The 18,366-nt window shown below is 31.0% G+C and overlaps 1 protein-coding gene and 1 long non-coding RNA gene across 2 annotated transcripts in view; one reads left to right on the forward strand and one right to left on the reverse strand.

Annotated features, from left to right (window-relative positions):
- Nucleotides 1-18,366, reverse strand: part of LOC148284249 (uncharacterized) — a 556,808-nt gene that overhangs the window by 117,886 nt on the left and 420,556 nt on the right. The gene's annotated exons all lie outside the window — the stretch shown is intronic.
- Nucleotides 2,513-18,366, forward strand: part of LOC148284253 (uncharacterized) — a 407,986-nt gene continuing 392,132 nt past the window's right edge. The window contains exon 1 of the long non-coding RNA XR_015825375.1: nucleotides 2,513-2,692. This is a non-coding gene — a long non-coding RNA (uncharacterized LOC148284253). The remainder of the gene's footprint in view (nucleotides 2,693-18,366) is intronic.

Below are 18,366 nucleotides of genomic sequence, written 5' to 3' on the forward strand. Positions count from 1 at the left end.
CGTATTAAGCTCTTAAGGACAAAAATTATTTAGAAGAAAGGAGTTAAGGACTGGAATTTCCTTAGTGGGAGGGATTTGGGTGGGAGACTCCTTGATGATTTTCCAAATGCTTGAGTTTACTGTTTACCATATTGATGTGCCATATATATGTTTTTAAAATATTGGTGGTGATATACTCATGTGTCTGTGTCATATAATTGCTAATCCCATCTCGACACAGGACTTTTAGTCCCATGGAGTTGAGACTTATTGTCTCAAATAATGTACAATGAACTTATGTATGCAAATAAATAAATAAATAAAGTTAATGCTTTACACGTGAATATTAGGTAATTTTTAGCTTTGAACTATCGATTAACACTTAATTATTTTGCTCTTGTTACACGATCTTCAATTAAAATATGCGAAAATTGTACCATCAGAATATTCAAGATCACGGGGTCACCCGGTAATTTAGTCACGTCTGCTGGCTGTAATAATTATCAAGTTCCGGTATACTTTTGTATGAAAAGCTCGCCTGGAGCGCACTACTGATTAAATCTCCGTCTCCATCGCCTGTAGCTGCAGAAGCATATGGTCCTGTCTCCCTTTCCCCCCTCTGTCCTATCCCCTCCCGGCCTCTCCGGGGAGCCGGGGGCGGGAAATGACTGGAAATCGTTTAAAGCCACGGAACTTACGGAAAAAGACCCCTAAAAAGAGGTTTATTTCGTTATTAGATTTATTTCGCAAGTGTTCAGATTGGCAACTATTAGCTGGCGCAGTCGGAACGGTAGAACTATAAAATTGTAATATCTAATCATCCATACGAATATCCATGTGCGTGTATAAGAAGATGTATGAATGTAGAAAAAGAGAACTATGAATGAAAATACAAAGTGACATGGAGTTCTGTTCTCTCTCCCTACCCTTACGAGGCAACGGGGTGATGGTTTGTTGGTAAATTAAAAAAAATATCGATTAACATTCTTCGTGCTCAAAATTATTTAAAAACGTTAAAATCACGAAGCTAATATATGAAATGAAAGCGCATAATATCTTAGTAATGTGCAAGCATTGTTATTAAAAAAACAATGCTTAAGCCGAGCACGCTAGCAACATAAATCAAGCTTCAAAAATAGCTTTTAACTCTTTGAGGCATAGCTTTTTATTTTATTATAATTATTTATTATTAATTAGAATTTTTAATGTTATAAATTGTTATTATTATTACTATTTTTTGTTTTTTTTTTGAGACAAAAGCATTTTATTGTATTTAATATACTTATATTTTGTACCTCTTAAATAAAAAAAATATATAAAGCCTTTTCTTTTTAAAATTTTATCTTCACAGATTGTTTAATTATTTTTTATATCTAAATGTGTTCTTTATGCAATGCTGCTGTGTTATATCTAGTATTTATGTAACATAATAAGTGTTTCACATTATATTGAAGTGTTTATATTTTTAAAAATATATTTCTTTTTAAGGTAAAAGACATTGCGTGCCGTGTATATTAATAAATAAAAAAATATGTATGCGAAACTATAATGCTACGGATATCGTACTGGATAACAACGGTTTAGTGGTAACTTCAAAAGCCAAGTATCTATTTAGTATACATGCTAATTGCTGATTGTTAAGATAATCAGGACATCGAAAGTTTTAATTTTTTTAGATGTTTTTCATAAATTATAATTATTATGTAAGTTATCTCTACATTTTTATGTTAAAATAAAATCTGTTTTACGAGATTAGCGAAAATTGACTAATCTGCTTTTCTTCCATACTTTTATTTGCTTTTTAAATATCTTGATTTTTTTTCATTGTGTATTTTTGTATTATTTAATTAAGTACTAACTGTTATTCAACATATTATTTATTACTCTAATTTCATACTATAGTATAGAATGAGTTTATAGAAACCATATCTCAATTATCATTAAAATTGAGTTTTTGTTTTTTTTTCTGCTGAAATCTGAAGATGCCCATTAGAGGGTGAAAGCTCTAATTGGTCAAAATAAATTAGTGGAAGTGTACCAATTATTTTAATATTAATAACTTATATGTAAATATAAGTTATTACACCATTACAATGGAATTCCATCAAGAATTGTCAATAAATAATTTAAAAAATAAATAAATTAAATACTAAAATTCGCTCTGCACTATTTAGCCATTTTACCAGGATAAAATTTATTGGTATCATTATTACTAATATGGTAATGAATATATTATATACCTCTGTTTTAGTATTAAAAAAACATATGGAAAATGTGGTTTGTTTTTTATACCACCATGCTTCAACGAGTTATACAGGTACGTGTAAAGCCCCAAATGTCATTTTAAGTACAGTCGCACATAAACTGTGCATCGACTGTACACCGTAGTCTATCAAACTGATTCCAAATCTGTTTTCACCGAATGCACCCGGTTACAGGGCGGACAATTCGAGGAAAACTCCCACTCTTCCCCTGCCCGCCGCCCCCTCCGCGCCCCGCCGCATCATCCCTTACCCTTCAGTCGTTCCATCTCGGGCAGTTCTTCGCCGCTTTCTGAGCGGTCCGGTCGTGTCCCGCGCGCGAGTGCCAGTGAAACGTACATGGATATCACAATTTACATTCTAATAAATTGTTACAAAATTGTGCCGATTGTGCGAAAATCTCAGTGCCCTGGTGACAGCGGAATATAGGAAACAAAGTCTCAAAACGCAAGGTAAAAAAACAATTTCAAATATTCAAACAAATCTTTCCATCGTGTGATTATTTGAAAACTTAATTTTCAAGAATAATTCATAGGATGTTATTATGTATAAGATAAGTAATTGCTGTCTTTCTTTTTAATTACATCTAATAACGTTTTGAAAGTCAGCACAACGCTTTTAATTTTACATACCGGCTATTTGAAAAAAAACCGGCACATTCAATCTGCCAAATATGATTAATTCAGGATTGCGATTTTAAATCGTTTTACAGTATCATTTTTAGCAATATAAAAAATAAATTCATTTTCGTTACATATAACAATATTTATTACATTGCAACAATAAATTTACAGCAGTCTATTATGAAACGGCCCCTTAAATAAGATATTCTGGCCGCTCTCCACTTCATGCCAAGCCTAAATTTTCCATGATATGTATTTGTACGTACATAATATTTAACCTTGAAGAAAATATAAAGGTACTATTGTTTCAATATTAACTCGAAAGTTTTGAAGGTGTAGCTAGAGGACGAATTAGTTATGAATTTAAATTTAAATTTGTTGCGGAGAGAGAAACATTTTTGAGAAAGTAATACGAAAGTCTAGGCATTTGCAGGGCTATCAACCTGTCGTTGGCTGGTTTAAGTGGCCACTTTACACACTATGTAGCATTCACCATTCTGCCTATGTTTTGACATCCACAATTCCTCAAATCTCCAGACTGTTGCCTTTTGTGAAGTGAAAGAGCTGAGACGTTTATCGTGTGGGTGAGATTCATCCAGCTGAACCAATTTTACTAGGCAACGCCTGAAAACAGTTTTCCAATTTTTATAATTCTTTTTGTACCAGTAAGTTTAATCGAAGATGTTTTGAGTATGTTGAAATGTTTGTAGACAGTCTGGAATCCGAAGTATTTAGATCTAAATTACTTGCAACATAGACGGAGCCCAGAGAGGAGAGGAGGGCCACCCAAACAAGTCGATGATAGGTCATAAGCCCAGATAATGCTCAGAATTACATATTTCGTTCTCAAAAATGTTTTTTCTCCCCGCTGCAATAAATTTCAATCTATTGAAATCAGTACAATAAATTTCAATCTTTTGAAATCATTACAATAAATTTCAATACATTGAAAGCATGAGAATAAATTTTCACCAGCTGTTTAATTTTCCCTTTCTTAAGGTATTCATTTTTTCAACAACGTTTTGGGTTTATACACATGTTTGTGGACAAAGACGGAATTTCGGCTTCCAGGGAGTTATTAAGATCAACATATTACAAAAGACATCTGGTTTAGTTTAGGCCTTTACAGGTCTTATGCCCAGTCATTAACTGGTACAAGTGCCCACTTTCCACACTGTGTAACCTTCACCATTTTATATATGTTTAAACATCCATATTTCTTTCATTATCAGTTCAAACAGATAATACCTAGATACCAACATTTCCTTCTCTTAAATGATCTCCATCTCCGGTGTAATACGTCAATTTAAATCGGTCTTATATTTCGATTACAGATGACAAATGAAACATTAACATAAATACTAGTATTATTTTTTTCCCCTTTCGCACCTAATGGTACATAGGGCACTGCATTATTTTACCAACCGCAGTGTGTCTTGACATTTTTTTTATTACATGAAGGTAAGATGGTCAGTTTATGCTTGCCAGTCCCGGGACAAAGATACCATGAAATATCCTGGTGAACAAAATATTTTTTTTTAAAATTAATATTTTATGTCGACCATGTAGAGAATTGAACCGGAGATTTCTAGCATGGTAGGCAAACACGCAGAGCCCTTGACCACGAGGCGGACTAATTATTTATAGGGCAGGGTTTATATGACCTGTCAATTAATATTATAAAAGTCAAAATTTGGAAAAGGTGAGAAAAAACTTTTTAATTAAAATTATTGTAAAAGTTCATTCAAATTTATTTCAGAAATAAAAACAAACCGGATACTGGTTTCATAGTCTTTTTTCATATTTTTCAGACATCGTAATTGGCAGTCCATAGAATTAAGAATAGTCCAGAAATCGCATACGCATATCAAACAGAAGACGACTTAACTACTCATAAATGAGTAGGTTTACGTTTTGACCCATTAGTTTCTTTGTAGACGTCGTTCAGTACGCAACTCCTGATTTGAATTTAACCATGCCATGTTGTGTCCTTTTAAAGCGTAGAAATACTGCTAGGATCTTACTACTAAAGAAACTAAAAAAAGTAATTATCAAATGAATGTGTTTGTCACAAATGCATTATTTAAAAGTTGAATTATTTTTCCATCTGTCAGATTGTCGAAGACACAAAATGGCAATTTCGTTAGTGTTGCCAGAGTAGTAAATTTTTTTACCCTACTTTGCTCATATAATAAGAAAAATAATAAAAATTGAACCTCGGATTAAACAACGCCGTGGTGGACATTTGGCCGAAATTATCTTTAAAACATAAAATATTATTTAACTTGATATAAAAATATTTGTTTTATGTAAATAAAATTTGTTTTATATTTTATGCTCAAAGTTCATTAATTCAATTACTCTTTTTAAATGACACTTTACTTATCTACTCTGTTGTGTCAATCAATGTTTCCGAGTGCACAATAAGAAATTAGAACAATTAACAAATTGTTTTTTTTTATCTTACATTTGTGTTATGGTTATATTCTTCGCGATCTGGCAATATTACTCGGTGACTTCAAGTATGCACGCGGCGAAAGTGTGTCTTAAGTGGCGGAATTATTGGAAACAGTCAGATGTATTCAAATATGATTCCACGCTCCTTCTAGACTATTCTTAATTCCATGTGGAAGTCATTACCCTCACAGAAATAGGCCAATAAAGAACCTAAATCACAACAATAATATATATTAACAATATTTCAACTCGTAACAATAATATGAAACAATAGTATGTTATATATAAACGATTTATTTTTCAATAACATAGACATATTTAACTGCAGTAAACTAACTTTTAAAACCAAAATTAAAAAACTAGTATTTGAAAAAAATTATGTTTCGTTATAATTTTTTTAAATATATTTTTACATTATAAATTTAAATTGTTTCTATTCACTCATATCAAATACACACTTACACTGTCCTTAAACCTACCCTTACACCCATATACAATCACACACATATTCACATACCTACCAAAACCACACTCCACTTTTTTACACACGCATCCTCACACAAAAAAAAAACTCGCACGCATGCACTTCTATGAATTATATTTAACTGAACTGGATTTTTATAATTGTATTTATGTGGAAAACTGATTTGGCTTTATTTTATGTTTTTTAAAAAATGTTGTGTATATTTTTTTGTATTGCTGTTGTTTTTCTTAATAAACAAAAAAAAAAAAAAAAGAGGTAAATTGTCGACTTCGTGGTGTAGTGGTCAGCGCATTGACCTACCATGCAAGAGAACCCGGGTTCGATTCCTGACATGGTCGACTTAAATATTTATTTTAAAAGGTGTTTTTCCAATACAATTACAAAAGTTCCTGGACTGGTACCTGAAGCGTAAAACTGATTATCTTTCTTCATTTAACAAAAATGATCAAGATATGCTGCGATTGGTATATCAATCCAATGCTTTATCCATCATTAAGTGTGGAAAAGAAATGACGATGATATTTAAACTGATGAAAATGTCATTATATCAAATCATTATTTACATCAAAACACTTTCTTTAAAGGTCCTTCACAAAAAAATAACTCAATTAAAAATGACTATTGCGTACTTTTGAATTCTCTAGCTTTACTGTCTTGCATTGAATTTTATAGTAAAAGTACTAATTTGTGGATTTATCATTCGTCTTTTATTTGTATAAAAAAAAAGGATCATAAAAGAAAGGGCCATGTATATATTTTTTATTTTTTTAAATTTAAATTTCATTGATAAACCCTTACGGGTTACATACATTTAACAAAATATTTTCACTTTTAAAATTCACATTCTACTGTTAATAATAATATTTTTAACATCTTTTGTAAAGGTTGTCTGAGTCTTTTGTTTAGTTTTGTCTGGTGGTTTATTGTATAATTTCAGCCCATGGTTTATTAGTCTCGATTGTCCTTTTCTCGTTTTAAAAGATTGTATATGATATTTTTCTGATATTCTCGTATTGTGTTCATGTTTACTATAGTTTTTTTCAAGTTTTAATTTTTCGTCTACAATTACATCAGTGGCTAATTTATGAATAAATTTTAAGGATTCTAGTTTAAAGAGTTCAGTTTTTTAAAAACATTAAGCGTTTGCTTTTAGTACTTTTAATTACCAATAGAAAAAAAACAATAAAAACACGCTCTCCTATAATAACAATAAATTAACAAACGTGAAATACTTATAAGTACCGACGGAAAACTAAGGGTTAAATCCTTGAGCTCAAAGCTAATGCTTTCAAAAATATAAACAATAAAATGTTTTGAGTATGTCCAAATGTTTGCAGACAGGCTGGATTTCCCGAGTCTGCAAACGTTTGGACTTACTTAAAACATTGTTGACTAAACTAACCGGTATAAGTAGAAGTATAAAAATAGAAAAATTGTTTTCAGGCGTTGCCTAGTCGGTGAAATGGTCCAGCCGGGTGAATCTCACCCACATGATAAAGGTTTCAGCTCTTTAACTTTACAAAAGTCAACAAATGTAAAAGTTGAGGAAATGTCCGTATTTAAACATAGGCAGGATAGTGAATGTTACGTAGTGTGTAATGTGGCCACTGAAACCAGCCAATGACAGGTCATAAGGTCTGTAAATGCCTAGACTTCTATATTCACTTCTGAAAAATATTTTCCCTCTCTGATGGAACAAAAAGAAAATCTTATTTTTTTACGACTTCGCGCTGAAGCGACGTATGTACGAGTATGTAAATGCGTAACTCGAATTTCGCGCAAATGGGACGTCGTATCTCGGGGTACTCAAACACAATATGATTTTTTTAATACCGAGAAGTTCTCACAAAAACTGCGATAAAAACATCCCCGGTAGGCTTTTAAATTTTTTCAATCGGCGTACAAAAAGAAAATTGAAATTTTCACCGCTAAAATTGTGTAAAGTAATTTTTTCGACAATATAATAAAATGTTGAACGCACACAGAAGTCAGTTCGGAAACAAAACGAAAGCCTAGCGGAAGATATTCAATTTGACAATGAAAGTCAAAGAAAAGCGCTCCTAGAATTAAATAAAAGTTGTAATAAATTTTCCTGGAAATTTCCATTCGAGAAGATTAAATTAAAATATAAACTCGGTGAAATTTCGCCAAAAAGCAGTTACTTTCGGCATCTGTTAACTTAAATACCGTCTAAATTTGTTGCAAAAGAGAAGAAAACATATTTGAAAAGGGAATATAGAAGTCTAGGCATTAGCAGGGCTTATGGCCCGTCATTGGATGCTTTATACACTGCGTAACGTTCACCATTCTGCCTATGATTCTTCTTCTTCAGCCTTGTTCTTTCCACTGCTGGATGGCGGCCTCTTCCAAACGTCTCCATTCCTTCCTATCACCCGCTTTCATCATCCGCGTTTTACCGGCAATAGAGACAATGTCGTCGACCCATCTTTTCTGTAGCCTTCCAACACTTATTCTGTTTGCCCATGGTCTCCACTTTATTATTCTGCCTATGATTAAACGCCCATATTTCCTCAACCCTTCCATCTGTTGACTTTTGTGAAATAAAATAACTGAAACCTATATCATGCGGGTGAGACCATCCGGCTGAACCAATTCACCTACTTGGCAACGCCTGAAACCAATTTTTCAATTTTTATATTTGTTTATTCTAGTTAGTTTAATCAACACTGTTTTAAGTATGTCCAAATTTTGTAGACAGGCTGGGTTTTCCTCCCTAAAAATCTCCTATCCTTTAGATCTAAAATTATAGCAACAGAGAGGAAAGCATTTTTAAGATGGGAAAAGTCTACGAATTTACAGGTCCCCAAATTCAACTCTTTGGTGTAGATATTTAAACATAGGCAGAAAGGTGATTGTTACACAGTGTGTAAAGTGTCCACTCAAACCAGCCAATGACAGTTCGTAAGCCCTGTAAATGGCTAGACTACTATATCCCCTTCTCAAAAATGTTTTACCTCTCTCTTGCAATAAATTTCAATATTGAGCCAGAGAGCGAAATCCGGCCTTGTCTACAAACATTTTGATATATTCAAAACTTTGTAGAAATTTAATTGAGAATTCAGTGGCCATTTTACACACTATGTATCATTCACCATTCTGAACATGCACATTTCCGCAAAACTTCCATCTGTTTACTTTTGTGAATAATAAATTAGTCGATAATATTATATTCTTCTTATTTGTTTTCTCCTTTATTTCCTCGATTGAACGCGAACAGAATAAAGTGTCGAAATTCTCACTTTCGTCTACTTAAAAATCCATTTTGAAGGTTTTTAATCAAACAAAGTAATACGTGAAACATTTACACAATATCTTGTAGAGCAGAAAAAAAACTTTTGAATGACGTAACCTTTACCATTTCTTTTAATTTTTAGTGCCCATTTTTAAATTTGAAAATAATTTACAGAAAATAGTTATTATGGTAATAATTTTCAATTGTAATAATGCTTTTATCTTTTTGAGTGTTGTGCTTAAAAGACAGTAAATTTTCAATAATACAGTAATTTGCATTAGGGTGACATTCGAGATTTCACGATCAAGCACATGGGAATAAACTGATGATCGACATTTCGCAACTGACTGGCGTTCGACAATATATGACGGGTCTCATTGTAAAGATGAATCCTCACGCCTCATACGTATTGTGTCAGAACACTATTGATTTCTAGAGTTAGTAACGAGGGAATATATATTACATAATAATCTGACCTACTTCAATACGCCTAATTGGTTTCGTACTGATTTAATTGATTAAATACATAAGGGAAAAATTGAGCAAAAGTGTATTTGATGCCAAGTATTGGGGTTGTATTACAACCGGGCACTTGAGACTTATTAAGATTGATTAAAAACAAAACACTCGATCCGACAATGATCAATTCGTTCGAAAAACTTTGCATCTTCTATAAATGAAACGCTGACTAATACTGTCTCTGAATTAGTAATTAAGTGTGAAAGCGACATAATTATTTATGTACAATATTTTGAGTTTGTCGATAGAAATAAAAATGGAAAATGGACTTCCATATTTACTTCCCTGAAATGTTCTCCATCTCTGTTTTAATTTGATAATTATTTCAGTTTTGACGAAGTCGTCACCGGGGCAATCTATAAAAAATGTTCAACATCTTTTAAATGTAAGATCGAAAAGCTTCCATCCAGCTGATATTAAATTTAATTACGTACGCCTCTTGGTTAATTAAAATTAAGATAAGCAACTTTTACTTGGACTGATTAAACACTAAACTGATTATTGATGATTGGGTATTATATTTTTATTATTAAATATTAAAATACAAATTTAAACATCAAAACACAAACCAGAATACATACGGAATATTATAATTAGCAAATCCCACCAAGCCACTTTTTGTGTAACTTTCAAAAACTATTGACTTATATCTTGATGTCTATGTTACCTATCTATTGTTCCAAAAACATTTGAATCTATTATAACAAAAAAAAACACCTATTATTTTTATTTGTTAGAATAGGTTAAAAATGTATTGATCGATCAACAATATGGTTTTTGAGCTGCCAAATCCACTACAACCAATATGCTATCTTATACTACTGCTATCACTTGTGGTCTTGAAGACAATCTTTAGGCTGATGTCCTTTATATATACTTTTCTAAAACTTTCGATAAAGTCAAGCACACAATTCGCCTGGCTTACTTACAAGCTATTGGTATAAGAGATCCTTTTTATCATTTTCGTCGTCTTACTTAAGTTAAAGAAAACAGTTGATTCGAATATATAATTTATTTTCTTCTCCAATCACTTTTACTTCTGGAGTACCTAAAAGAGCCCACCTTGCTCCATTATTATTGAATATTTTTATAAATCATACTCTCAATGTTTTTCAAAATACAAAATTCTGGATTTTGCTGATGTCAACAAGATACTTAAACTTATCGTATCTCCCAATGGTTGTCTTCTATTTCAACAGGATATTAATTGTTTCAACGAATGGTGCGATGCCAATTGCCCTTAACTTAACATTGACAAATATAAAATAATGTCTTTCTCGTTAAATTAAATAAACCTTTACAGTTCAACTTCAAATTGAAAAATATTTCTATTTTAGTGGTTCCGTCAATAAAGATCTTGGCATTACTTTAAAAAATAAACTCTCCTATCGTAAATACATTGATAATATTGTAATCAAATCTTTTAAACTTCTTGGTTTTATCAATACAATGACGACGGGCTTTAAAAATATTAATACTATCAAAACTCTTTACTGCTCATTAGTTCTACTAGTTTTATGTTATTTTTCTTCAGTTTCTTCATATTACTGTTGTAATTGTGTTAGGCCGTATATACAATAAATAAAAAAATAAATAACCTTTGGAAAGACCAGTAGCTTATCGCTACTATCCGTGGCTTTTTCATAGGTCCTGTCGGATATATAGATCTGGAGGCTTCCACAAATAATTTCGAGGCTTTTAAAAAGTTTTGTAATCCTCTCGGCTTCGTTATCCCGACAACCGAAGAATTCGCCTCGTTTGTTTCATCAATCCGTCGAAGTACATAATATTATGTACTTCCGGATTATCTTTTTTTGCGAGGCTAGAAGATTACTGAAAGCTCCTTTATGCATATTTTCTCGTCCAGCAACGAACGATTTTTTCTTGTTTGTTAGCACCGCCAAGAAGACTTTAGTCCTCGGATATTATGCATTCATTTAATTATTCATTAATCCCTTTCCACGCCCAATGGTGCGTAGGAAACTACATTGGTACACCGATCGAAGCGTATCTTGATTATTTTAGTGACATGAAGGTTAGATAATCTATCTTACGCTTCAGGTACCAGTCCAAGGACTATGAAATATTCTGTTTTGAAAACTCCCTAAAAATAAATATTTCATATCTACCACGTCGAGAATCGATATCTCAGATATTACATACATATATTTTGAGTAAAAAATTTTTTTTGTGGAAGTACTCACATTGAACATTTATTTGATTTTTTTTACTACGCACATATAAACAAAGACTATTTGATACCTGAATAGACCATACATCTATTCACGTTAAATTTAAGTTCTTCTGGTAATAAATGTAAAATACTTTTGGGGACTTACTAACCCGTTTATTTGTAACCTGTGTGCGTATGTATGAAAAAATAATGCATAATGTATTATAATATTATGTACTTTTAAAATATCTGCGAACTTTTTGGTTTTCAGAGTTACCTATAATTGAGGTTGATACATATTAAGTTATTGCTTGTCTTGAATGTAAATAAATGTTTTAGATGTATTGTAGATTTACATAAAACATTTACATTGATGTAAATCTAGAAGCGCTTTATTTTTGACACAATAATATGGTTTCAATACACCAGTATTTAAATCAATATTTTTTGCAATGGAGAGGGACACTTTTGAAAAGGGGATATAAACCGGCTTATGACCTGTCATTGGCTGATTTAAGTGGCTATTTTACACATTGAGTAACATTCATTTTGCCATTTTAAAACATCCGCATTTCCTCAACTTCTCTATCTGTTGATTTTTGTGAAGTAAAAAACCTGAAACCTTTAAAATGCGGGTGAGATTCATCCGGCTGAACCAATTCACCTACTAGGCAACGCCTGAAAACCGATTTTCAATTTTCATACTTCTTCTGATACCATTAAGTTTAAGCAACATTTTTTTAGTATGTCCAAATATTTGTAGACAAGCCGGATTTCCTACCTCTAAAGAGTCATTTAGATCAACGGAGAGGGAAAACATTAAGATCAAAATGCAATTCAATTATTTTTTCCATTCTATAAATATAATTTAAATTTTAAATATATATATTTTTTTTTATTCACCCATAAGAGATAAAATAGATTATTAAAAAAGTAATTACATAGCAATGAAATACATGTTAAAAGTAAAAACAATAAACAAAAAATCCAACAAAGGCATGGCCTGTTCGTGGGTATACTAGAAATATTAATGAAACTTTTGCTCCTATGATAAATAGACGGGTAAGTCTAATATTTTTTGTATAATATAAGTAAGAGGAAAAAAATCTGTAAAAGATTATGAGGTACTATTTTATTCTTTTGTAATTAAAGAAGAAAAAAAAAACATTAAAATATTCCTTATTATTAAAGAGCAACTAAATGTATCATATAAAAAGAGTTATTATCTTGTTTAAATCTGTAAGGAATGTAGGTATATTGTTGGTGATAACAACATACCTACATCCATGATAGTGCGTGTTTTTTAAAAGAAGGAAAATTTTTAAAGATTGAGATTAACGAAATATTATCAGTAAAAAAAGGATTGAAAATTTTTAGGCCTATAAAATATGCAAGTCTCTTTGCTAGCCTCGTTAACAATGTGGTATTTCTAGCACACGATTCCTTCTTAGACTTAAATACATTTATCTATTTGTTTAAGAAATGTATCTATTTGAATTACAAGTAATAGAATATATAATAATTAAGGAAATCCAGCCTGTCTACAAACGTTTGGACATGCTCAAAACATTGTTGAGAAATCAGTAAGTTTATTCTCCGAATTAACAAATAAAATGCATGTTTTATGTCGTTATTAAATTAATTAAAGAAATAAATATGTACCTCCTAATAGACAACGAAAAGATTTTTTCAATGCGTATCGTAGTCTCAGTACTAGAAAAAACATATAATTCCTTCCCCTTACATAAAAAATAAATATGTCAGAATAAATAACATATATATTTTTTTAAATATAAAGTTTTTTATGCTCAAGTCCGTTTCGCGATGCAGTGGTCAGTTCGTTTCCTTGTCATACTTGACGTCCTGGAATCGATTCTCGGCATGTCCATCATGAAGCATTTATCTTAAATATGTGTTTATTTGCGGTAATATTTTTAAGCCAGAGAACTGGTGCCTGATCACCGCAACTTCATGTAACAAATGATTGAGATGTAAACAGTTGAGCATACAAAAAGGTTGTGCATGATCTTTTTTTGGGAACGGATAAAGAGATAGTAATAATACTCTTTAAAAAAACTAAACAATGAAATATTAATAAACTTTTTCAGCTAGAATCTTTAAAATTTATTCATAAGTTAGCCACTGATATCTTTGTAGACAAAGAACTAAAACTTGAAAAAAAATGTAATCAACATGCATATAATACAAGAATATCAGGACAATATCACATACAACATTCCAAAACGAGACAAGGACAATCGAGACTAATAAATGGGGGACTGAAATTATTCAACAAACAACCAGATAAAATTAAACAAAAGACTCTGACAAACTTTTCAAAACATGTAAAAAATAAATCAACAACAAAGTATGAATGAAAAATTATACATTATTTTTGTAAAATAAATCTAATTATCCATAAGGGTTAATTAAAAAATATCTAAAAAATGACGAACTTAAAAGGTTTCACCAGTAACAGTTATTGGTTACAATAAAATAGTAAAGATGTAAATGTTCCATTACTTTGCAGATAAACAATGATTCACATGTGCTTTTTTTTAACAATACACATTTTCAAATAAGGGTATTTTGTTACTCTTTTTATTTTTTAACAAGCAAAAAAATATGATGGAAACGGTATCAATATTTTTTTCGTGCGACCCGACGTCGGATAAATTTTCTACTTAACCTTAAACTATGCACATTTTGAATTACCAGAAAAAGAGGTTCGCGCCCCATGGGACGAAAAGCACGTATGCCGTTTTTGCGACTTGCTTGTACGCAATGTTTATTAGAAACGCAGTAGGCGGGCATGACGTGTGACGTCAAAATGACGTGACGCCTACTGTGAGCCGTTTTGTATATGTTCATTTTTAAATTAAATTTTTTTTTATGAAGAATTGTTGTGAATAGTTATATCATTAGAAGCGTAAAAATCCGTTCTAAATTTATACAATATTTTTCCCGTTATTTACAACTTGTGAAAACAAAACTCAAACTCGACAATTGTGCACCTATCATACATCATCATCATCAGCCGTCTCTTGTCCAATGGTGAACATAGGCCTCCCCCTTTAGTCTCCATATTTCCCTATCCTGAGCCAACCGCATCCAACCACTTCCTGCAACTCGTCTTATGTCATCAGACCACCTTGTCTGAGGCCTGCCGACACTTCTTCTACCCGTTCTGGGTCGCCATTCCAGGACTTTTTTGGTCCGTCTAGAGTCTGTGATTCTGGCTATATAACCAGCACATGGAAACTTAGATTTATTTAATTTATCTTTATACCAATTCAAATCGAGAGATCGCATTGCGACAGCGCTCCGCCCTTTTTCACCCTTGTTTTTCCGATGTTTAGAATTGGATCAAATACTTTCATAATTAACAATTATGATCGTCTAGAGTACTTTTATATCTTCAGTTTAGAATTCAGAAAGATTTTAGCTGGTTTGATTTTATCGCACAAATTAATATCTAATTGTATAGATGCCCATGATATTCTTGCTGAGATTAACCTTAATGTACCTCACCGTAATCTGTGTACCAATGCTGTCTTTGCCGTGGGAAAATTATTAAACTAACATCGGATTCTTTTTCCCTTTGCCAAGGATCCTCAAAACAGTGAATAAAATCTCATTAAACGGTACTGTCGATGTGTTTCTACAGCAAGGGCAAGCATTTAAGAAGCAAGCGGTGTTATCACTCCCGATTTACGATGACACACTTGCCATGTCCGCCTAGATTATGCCATAATCATATCTTTGTCAATTTAAATAGACTTATAGATTGTTTAGTTTAAGTGTTATTGTATAATATACAGTCAATAATACCAATCTGTTAGGGCTTTCGTAAACCTTTTGATTGGCTTAAAAAAACAACATATTTCGCTCTTATACACTAAAGTCTGCATCAGAACTCCATTGGAAACTGCTGATTTTGCCCACGACGAAAATTTTTTTGCCAAGGTTGATTTGATTGCACCGTTTACCCTATTCTCAGCACTCACCCTCCAATCAATATATTTCTCAGTCTTTAAATCCCTTGTAGACATAGACACGGAAACAAGATAGTTTTTATTTGTAAAGGCCCTTTGGGCGTAAACAAATAAACGAGTAAATAACTTTTCCCAAAATATTTCTGGAGAAGTTAGGCAAATATCTCAGCAAATATTGAAAGGCCATGTTTTTCCACTTCTCTTTAACTTTCCATCTTGGCTTCAGATCACTTTAGCATTGATTAATGGCTCCCTTAGGGAACATTTCTGTTTAAGGGAAGTTTTAATCACTTCCTTTGATTGTTCCCCCCGATACAGCCTTTCAAACCAATTCTTCATGTTTTTGTTCAACATAATAACCATTTACTAAGCCTTGAAATTTGACCAGAAGATAATTAAAACCTAAAAAGAGCTATTTTTCATTGAAATCAACTTAAAACTAAAATTTTTGTATGAATGAAAATGAAATAATTTTTCTTAACATCAAAATGTTTTTTTTCGTGAAGCAATTACAACGTACATTAATAAATTCTTTTATTGTTTATTTAATTGTAACTTTTATACAATAATTATGTATCTTCCCGGGCAAATCGCTGTAAAAACTATAGAAAAACAGATTAAAGTTGGTAATAAATGTTTTCTTTGCCGCGAGGTTCGCCGGCAGTTCGCAGAAGGCCGCGAAATTTTAGGGAATTTTTAGAAAAGATAAAACCAAAAATAATTACTTTAAAAACATGCGTGACAAAAAAGATTCATAAAATCTTAACAAATAAATACATAATGTGTCGCTGATGATAAAATATCATAAATATTTCAGGCATTAATTTTGGGGTGATACATTTTATTAAGTGTTATTAAATATGAGTGAATCGGTTTCGAGACGTACCCATCTCTTCTCAAAACACCTAATCAATTTTAATTATGACGTTAGTAAAAATTTAAGAGTTAAAATATTAAATACAAGAATAAATTATTAAAAGTCAATAGTGTAGAAATATTTCACATTAGGAAGGCTTTAAAAAATAATGTTCCTTTAGTCAATAATCAAACAACCTTTTAATATAGCCCATTATACGATGTTCTATTGTTATGGTAACCATTCACTCTTTTTATATTTACATTAAAATATAAATGAATTTAAAATTAAAATACTTAAGAACAGACGTACCCGTCTCTTCGCAAATCACCTTATCTATTTTAATTATGACGTTAATAAAAATTCAGGAGTTAAAATATTACATACAAGAATAAATGACTAAAAGTCAATAATGTAGAAATATTTCACATTAGGTAGGCTTTAAAAAATAATGTTTCTTCAGTCAATAATCAAACAACCTTTCAATATAGCCCATTATACGATGTTCTATTGTTATGGTCACCATTCACTCTTTTTATAATTACATGAAAATATACATGAATTTAAAATTAAAATACTTTAAAACGGACTTAAATACTACAATGGCTTCCTTACTATCTGAAAAATTATATTGGTGACAAATTCAACCTTTAAGCACATTATTCATTTATTTAATTTTATTCGTGATTTTTTCAGCTATTACATAAAAAATAGTAGAAATATTTTAAAAATACTAAAGAAAATGAAAAAAACCACTGTTTATATAATGACTATTATACTAACCAGAGAAGACATAACGTGACTAGAAATTATATTATTTCTTAAATAACGCCAACAGGTTTAAAAAATGTATAAATAAACATTGAAAAATGATACTTTCTACATCTTTTAATATTTTTCTAGAAAAATTTCAATACGTAATGTTATTAAAAATCTATGTTTGGTTGAAAACATTATATTTAATAAAAAAATGTTGCATAGAAATACAAAATAACACCGTTTAAATCAGTTTTAAAGGTGTAGAATATTTAAATAGAGAATAAATGTAAAATAAATAATCGGTAACAACTATAATAATAATATTAAAATCTAACGCCGAGTTAAGTTGATAAATTTCGATTATTTTATGTTTTAAACAAAAAATTGGACAGTCAATTCAGTTCAGTTCAGTGCCAAATATCGGCGTTTATTAATAATACTGATAACAATAATATTAAACCGTAATATACAATGTCATGCATACACAAACAATAACAAAAGTATACAAGTTTAGTTAAATGGCGGACATATTGCCACTTGCAATTTCTATTATAAGAATAGTATCAATACATTATGTTTGCAAAACAATAAAAAGGGTACAAAATATACAAATAAGCAAACTTAGGAAGCACTGTCTATTCTCACTAGGTATAGTTAATACCTTAAGTTTACCTATATTGACCTTGAGGTATTATATTACGAAAGTGGAGCTGTATAAGTAATCTATATTCCATCAATTCTTTAATCTGTTGATGTTTGTGAAGTTAAAGAGCTGAAACCTTTATTTACGCGGGTGAGATTCATCTTATTAAATATTTCACTTACACACTAGACTAGGCAACGCCTGAAAATATAGCATTTTTTCTATTTCCATACTTCTTCATGGACCAGGTGGATTTTTCAACATTGTTGATTGATTTATGTCTATTTTTATATATTTTTAACTTTTTAATAAATTTTTTTCTATTGAATATGTTCTGTAACTTGAATTATAAAAATAAAACTTT

The sequence above is a fragment of the Micrasema longulum genome, unplaced genomic scaffold, assembly GCF_059751315.1.
Source record: "Micrasema longulum isolate JH-2025_06_02 unplaced genomic scaffold, ASM5975131v1 h1tg000137l, whole genome shotgun sequence".
Classification (NCBI taxonomy): domain Eukaryota; kingdom Metazoa; phylum Arthropoda; class Insecta; order Trichoptera; family Brachycentridae; genus Micrasema; species Micrasema longulum.